At 48.0% G+C, this 6,696-nt stretch overlaps 1 protein-coding gene across 3 annotated transcripts in view; it reads left to right on the top strand.

Moving 5' to 3' along the window:
• The first annotated feature begins 240 nt into the window (after positions 1-240).
• LOC147099460 (cytokine receptor common subunit beta-like) overlaps positions 241-6,696 on the top strand; it is a 64,586-nt gene continuing 58,130 nt past the window's right edge. For 2 of the 3 annotated variants that reach the window (XM_085969634.1, XM_085969635.1), the window contains exon 1: positions 241-412. The gene's annotated coding sequence lies outside the window, so the exon portion shown is untranslated. The remainder of the gene's footprint in view (positions 413-6,696) is intronic. The other variant, XM_085969633.1, reaches the window with a different exon arrangement.

Below are 6,696 nucleotides of genomic sequence, written 5' to 3'. Positions count from 1 at the left end.
ACATTCAGGGAATAGTGTCTGGTCATGTGTCGCTGATTCACTAGTGTTTCTGCCAAACCCTTTCCATGGAATTTCCCAACTTCTCGAAAAATTACAGCCTGTCACTTATTGGCTTACTTCCAGTCAGTCGCATTGGCTTCATGTTTTTAATTAACCTCCTTCTGAGCAATCTTACAACTTCCCTTCAAAGGCAGGGCATTCAGACAACCCCTTGTGTAATAAAAAATATCTACGGCTAAAACAAACTTCTGACAAAACATAAAAACTTTCCTGTATACCGCGGAAAGCTCAGAGAAAGCTTGCGCCCAATCAGCAGCGTGCAGAGGCAGCAGCAAGGAGGAAACAGTCGACAAGCTCATTCATTATCACAAGCACAATAGTCGGAGTAGGAGCCCCAAACTGAGACTGGAAGGTAAGCATATGACCAATTTGTTTCAGCTTTCAACTGAGCAGTTTTAACATTGAAACAGAAACACGTTTTATTCACTTATGTTTGTTCTCCTTGTTTGAATTCTGTATTGTATCACTCGCAAACCAGATTTCCTTGAGTATTCTCGACGCATATGTACCAGTAACAGTGCATTGGTTAAAGAATAAACCTTCGATTTAAATAATAGAACAGAGGGGAGGAAAGGGCATCAGAGTGACAGCATATGTTTTTTTAGTGTTTAAATAGGGTAGGGGCTAATAAATAACATTAATAATAAACTAGGAGCCATAAATATAAGGTAGTCGCCAACAAATCCAATGGGGAATTCAGGAAAAACTTCTTTACTCAGAGAGTGCTGAGAATGTGGAACTCGCTACCACAGGGAGTGGTTGAAGAGAATAGTATAGATGCATTTAAGGGGAGGCTGATAAGTACATGAGTGAGAAAGGAATAGAAGGATGCGCTGACGGGGTGAGATGAAGAAGGGTGGGAGGAGACTGGTGTGGAGCATAAACGCCGGCACGGACTAGTTGGGCCGAATGGCCTGTTTCTGTGCTGTTAATTTCTGTGTAATTCTATGTAATATTACAATTTTAAAAAAGCTGTTCTTGATGTACCAGTGGTTTTATTATTGTAAAATTAGTCTTTTATTTTTTTAGCTACTTATTCTTTAGTTGTTTGCTTCAAAAAGAATTAGATTGACGTGGAAGCTGAGATTGAAACATTTGCGGAGATTTTCATGAGCAAGTTACTTTCAAAGTGCTTCACAGCCAATGACTTACTGGTGACCTGAAGAGACTGCTGTTTTGTCGGCAAATGCGGCAGGCAATTTGCGCACAGTAAGATCCCATGAACACGCAGTTAATCTGTTTTTGGTTGATTTGGTTGAGGGATAGGTGTTGGCCAGATGGGTAGCTGGTTCTATAGAGGGGGTTAGATGCTTGGCAGCTGGTCTCACAATCAAGCATTTTATACATTTTAGAAAAGCCTGCAGAACGACAAGAATGAGCAAAAGGGATAAATAAAGAGAGAAACTGTGGGTCAATCGGCACCTGAAACTCGGCTGCCCGTGTCCTAGCTCGCACCAAGTCCCGTTCGCCCATCACCCCCAGTGCTCGCTGACCTACATTGGCTCCCAGTTAAGCAGCACCTCGAGTTTAAAATTCTCATCCTGGTTTTCAAATCCCTCCATGGCATCGCCCCCCCCTCCCTAGCTCGGTAACCTCCTCCAGCCCCACAACCACACCCCCCACCCCGAGATCTCTGCGCTCCTCCAATTCTGCCCTCTTGAGCATCCCCGATTTTAACCGCTCCACCATTGGTGGCCGTGCCTTCAGCTGCCAAGGCCCTAAGCTCTGGAATTCCCTCCCTAAACCTCTCCAGCTCTCTACCTCTCTTTCCTCCTTTAAGACGCTCCTTAAAACCTCCAACATTGACCAAGCTTTTGATCATCTACCCTAATATCTCCTTATGTGGCTCAGTGTCAAATTTTGTTTGATAATCGCTCCTGTGAAGCGCCTTGGGATGTTTTACTATGTTAAAGGTGCTATATAAATACGCGTTGCACCATTATTCCTGGAGAAGGGGTGGGCAATCTATTCAAGGGCTGTTATTGATCATGAAAAGGGAGCAGATATTTTGTTGAGGATTCGGTTCTGCAGGAAAAGTTGACAGCGCAGTGTTGCAAAAACATATAAAAATCGGGAGAGATACAAAACGAGCTGCCCACTCGCTATCACCCATTTTATGCTATCGTACAAAGTCAGAATAAACTCTACATTTATATAGCGCCTGTAGCATAGTAAAATGTCCCAAGGCGCTTCACAGGAGCGTTATCAAACAAAATTTGACCCCGAGCCTCAGAAGGAGAAACTAGGGCACATGACCAAAAGTTTGGTCTAAGAGGTAGGTTTTAAGGAGCGTCTTAAAGGAGGTAAGAGAGGCGGAGAGGTTCAGGGAGGGAATTCCAGAGCTTAGGGCCTTGGTAGCTAAAGGCACGGTCACCAATGGTGGAGCGATTAAAATCGAGGGATGCGCAAGTGGCCAGAATTGGAGAAGCGCAGAGATCTACGAGGGTTGTAGGCAATGGTCCCTTTAATTTTTTAGGGGGTGCGCAGTCCCTTTAAGGGGATGCGCAGCCCATTCAAAATACCGGGCATGCGCGGTTTTTCCTATTGAAAAGCCGGTGAGCCGGCAACGCGGGAGATCCTGAGCGCAGCACAGCCGCGCAACGTAAAGCGAACATTGGTTGTAGGGGTAGAGGAAGTTACAGGGATAGGGAGGGGGGTGTGGGGGCGAAGGCCATGGAGGGATTTGAAAATAAGAACGGGATTGTTAAAATCGAGGCGTTGCTGGGCTTTGGGAAAAACTCCACTATTCACGAGGGTGGCTTGAAGGTCCTGCTGTAGGAGATGCAGTGAAGGGGAATGGCTCTCGTCTGGAACTGAAGGACATTCTCCTCCGAGAGCAGAGGTTCGAGTGACACGGTGAGAGGTTAAGCAGAGAGAGAAAATGAGGTATCCCCAGTCCAAAGGAGCTGAGATCAAGTGTGGAAGAAGTTTTGTGTTAGCAGGAGGAGCAGCAGTGTAAGCGAACCTTTTACATGTATCCACTATTGGGCCACTGCTTGCCTCCACAAGATCCTGCAAATCCATTGGCAGGATAGGCGCACCAACGCCAGTGTTCTCGCTCAGGCCAACATCCCCAGCATCGAAGCTCTGACCACGCTCGATCAGCTCCGATGGACGGGCCACATCGTCCGTATGCCCGATACAAGACTCCCAAAACAAGCGCTCTACTCAGAGCTCCGGCACGGCAAGAGAGCCCCAGGTGGGCAGAGGAAATGCTTCAAGGACACCCTCAAAGCCTCCTTGAAAAAGTGCAACATGCCCACCGACACCTGGGAATCCCTGGCCCAAGACGGCACAAAGTGGAGGAGAAGCATCTGGGAAGGCAGCCGAACACCTCGAGTCTATTCGCCGGGAACAAGCGGAAGCCAAGCGCAAGCAACGCAAGGAGGGCATGTCAACCCAAGCACCCCACCCACCCGCCCCTTCAACCACCGTCTGCCCCACCTGTGACAGAGACTGTAGGTCCCGCATTGGACTCATCAGCCACCTGAGAACTAATTTTTAATGTGGAAGCAAGTCATCCTCAGTCCCGAGGGACTGTCTGAGAAGAAGAACTGTTTGCATAACCCAAACCAAAACTGTGAGCTGCAGCACCCTCAATGGAAAGTGAAATGCAAAACTTGGAGAAAACCTTGTTCGCTGTTCTCCTCTCTTTCTTTTATTGCTTGGAAGCACCTTTCCTGTAGGGCACACGAGTAGCTTTCACTGTAATACATAAATGTTGGAAGGTATGCTGAGAACCAACACCAGCACCAAACCAATACCTAGAGTTAGATAGTCTACAGCGCATTCGGCCTAACTGGTGTTTATGCTCCACACAAGCTTCCTCCTACCTTATTTCATCTAAGCCTATCAGCATAACCTTCTATTCCTTTCTCCCTCATGTGCTTATCTAGCTTTCCCTTAAATGCATCTACGCAATTCGCCTCAACCACTCTCTGTGGTAGCGAGTTCCACATTCTCACCACTCTCTGGGTAAAGAGGTTTCCCCTGAATTCCCCATTGGATTTATTGGTGACTCTCTTACATTGATGATCTCTAGTTTTGGAATTATTTGTTAGAGTGCATTCCCAGAAGAGGGGTTCAGCACTGGTCACAGAGGTGGCATTTGGCTGTTCTTATCTGCGCACAGTCAAAGGGACCTCACAATGCCAAAGCGCTGTCATGATTTGAGGAGACAGCTTTGGGTATTTTTTGCTCCAGAGGGTCCAATGAGCACCTGAGGAGGGAGGGACCAAATCTAGGTGCAACTTTCCTCATAAGCTGCAGCTGCTGCGATTTCGGGGCCTTCGACTCATGCGGGTGCCGGGTTGGACAGGCTGAGAGATCGGCTCGAGGGGCCCATGCTGGCGGGCTCCACGCAACATCCGTGAAACCCTGTCATGCAGTTGACTGGTGGCGTTCATGTCCCCCAACGAGGGCCATTCTCCTTCGCTGCACCTCCTGCAGCAGGGCTCCCCAGATGTGGCACATGCCAGGAGAAGGGACAGGAGACATGCATCTGTCCGGCCCTGCAAGCCCCTCAGAGGATCAAAGGAGTGCCAGTTAGAGGGAAAGTGAAACCTTGGAATATCAATCTGGCTCACTGCTAGCCACTCGGATTTTAACATTATTATATGGTCTCCAGCTGTACTTTGAGGTTTTTGATAAATAAAAAAAGACTTGCATTTACATAGCGCCTTTCACGACCTCAGGACGTTCCAAAGCGTTTTACAGCCAGTGAAGTACTTTTTGAAGTGTAGTCGCTGTTGTAATGTAGGAAACGCGGCAGCCAATTTGCGCATAGCAAGATCCCACAAACAGCAATGAGACAATGACCAGGTCATCTGTTTTAGATGTTGGCTGATAGATAAATACCGGACTGGGAGTGTCAGCCGAGATTATGCGCTCGAGTCTCTGGAGTGGGGACTACGAACCCACAACCTTCTGACTCAGAGGCGAGAGAGTGCTACCCACTGAGCCACAGCTGACACTGTAATCGCACAATGCGTTGGCAGAAACTTTCTGAGGTTGGCAATATCTGGGAGAGTGGCACAATGGCTGAAGGGATATCACACCACCTGAAAACTGAGGAGCGATATTATCCAGGTTTTTAAAATGCTAAGGGTCCAAATGCTAGTAGATTATTTAAATTAATCTACGTGTACAGTAAGAGGAGCTAAAATATAGTAAGTCCCCGCATGATTTACTCAAATATACATACATATATATACTTTACACAAGAAATAAAGAAGTCTTATCATGTTATCAAATATCTCAGAGAGCCTCGCGCACTTTTTGGAATGCAGTGATGGTTGTGTAAGAGATCATTGAAACTTATAAAATTCTAACAGGACTAGACAGACTAGATGCAGGAAGGGTGTTCCCGATGGCGGGGGAGTCCAGAACCAGGGGTCACAGTCTAAGGATAAGGGGTAAGCCATTTAGGACAGAGATGAGGAGGAATTTCTTCACCCAGAGAGTGGTGAACCCGTGGAATTCTCTACCACAGAAGGCAGTTGAGGCCAATTCATTAAATATATTCAAGAAGGAGTTAGATATATTTCTTAAGGCTAAAGGGATCAAGGGATATGGGGAGAAAGCAGGGACAGGGTACTGAATTTGGATGATCAGCCATGATCTCATTAAATGGCGGAGCAGGCTCGAGGGGCCGAATGGCCTACTCCTGCTCCTATCTTCTATGTTTTCTATGATGCATTAAACAAACTTATGGATAAGCCCCAAAGGATGAGTAATTTCTGCTATAATATATAACGTACTCTGTATTACAGAATGTCCTTTTCAATATGTAGTGCAGTGACCCGCCTCGCTACATCGCTCCTTAAAACCTACCTCTTTGGCCAAGCTGCCTAATTTGTCCTTGTGGGGCTCGGTGTCAAATTCTGTTTGATGATCACTCCTGTGCAGCGCCGTGGGGACGTTTTACTGTGTTAACGGTGCTACATGAATGCAAGTTGTCGTTGTTGGCATGCAGCGCTTCTGATGACGGGCGTTGAGATTTGTCAGCACCGCGCCCGTTTTTTCAGGCGTGGCACGGGCGCTGAAGCGGGACCATGTCGCACCTGCGCACATTCCGCGTCCGAAGCGCTCTGCCAGCCATATTGGTAAAGGCTCCTGTACAGATGTCCAGCGCCTGCAGCCAACATGGGGGTTCGGCTGCCTGCTTGCATGGGCAAAGGGGCCGATGCCCGTTTGAGGCCCCCTCTTTCCAAAGTTCGCCAGCGACTTGCCGCTCGATTGCTTCTGCAGACTTTCCCGACCACAGGTAAAGCTGCCGCGACATGGGGTTCTCAGTAGCACGGCTAGAGGTGCCCAATGGAGCTTTGACAGACCAGAAGGTCCCAGGTTTGAGTTGTGGTCTGTGGCAAGTGAGATGTTCTCAACCAGGATGGTGGCAGTAGGATTGTTACAGTTCGTCTCCGCGGCCCTGGGTTTTTGTAGAAGAAGTCAACGTCCAATGATTGTTGGAGAGTGTCCTTGTGTGAAGGGCAGGGAAAGATTCGGGCGGGGTGGGCGAGGCTTCTGCTGTGATGCCTCACACAGTTGAATACTCCGTCCGCCCCCCCCCCATATGGAAGATAGCCAGTTGGGAAGGGTACTGAAGGGCGGCCGGTACCCATTGGACCCTGTATTCCA

Source organism: Somniosus microcephalus, chromosome 28, assembly GCF_052327205.1.
Source record: "Somniosus microcephalus isolate GS21.2 chromosome 28, FLI_Smic_1.0, whole genome shotgun sequence".
In the NCBI taxonomy this organism is placed as follows: domain Eukaryota; kingdom Metazoa; phylum Chordata; class Chondrichthyes; order Squaliformes; family Somniosidae; genus Somniosus; species Somniosus microcephalus.
Note: the sequence above shows the minus strand (reverse complement) of the source record. Positions and strands in the feature narration are given on the sequence as shown.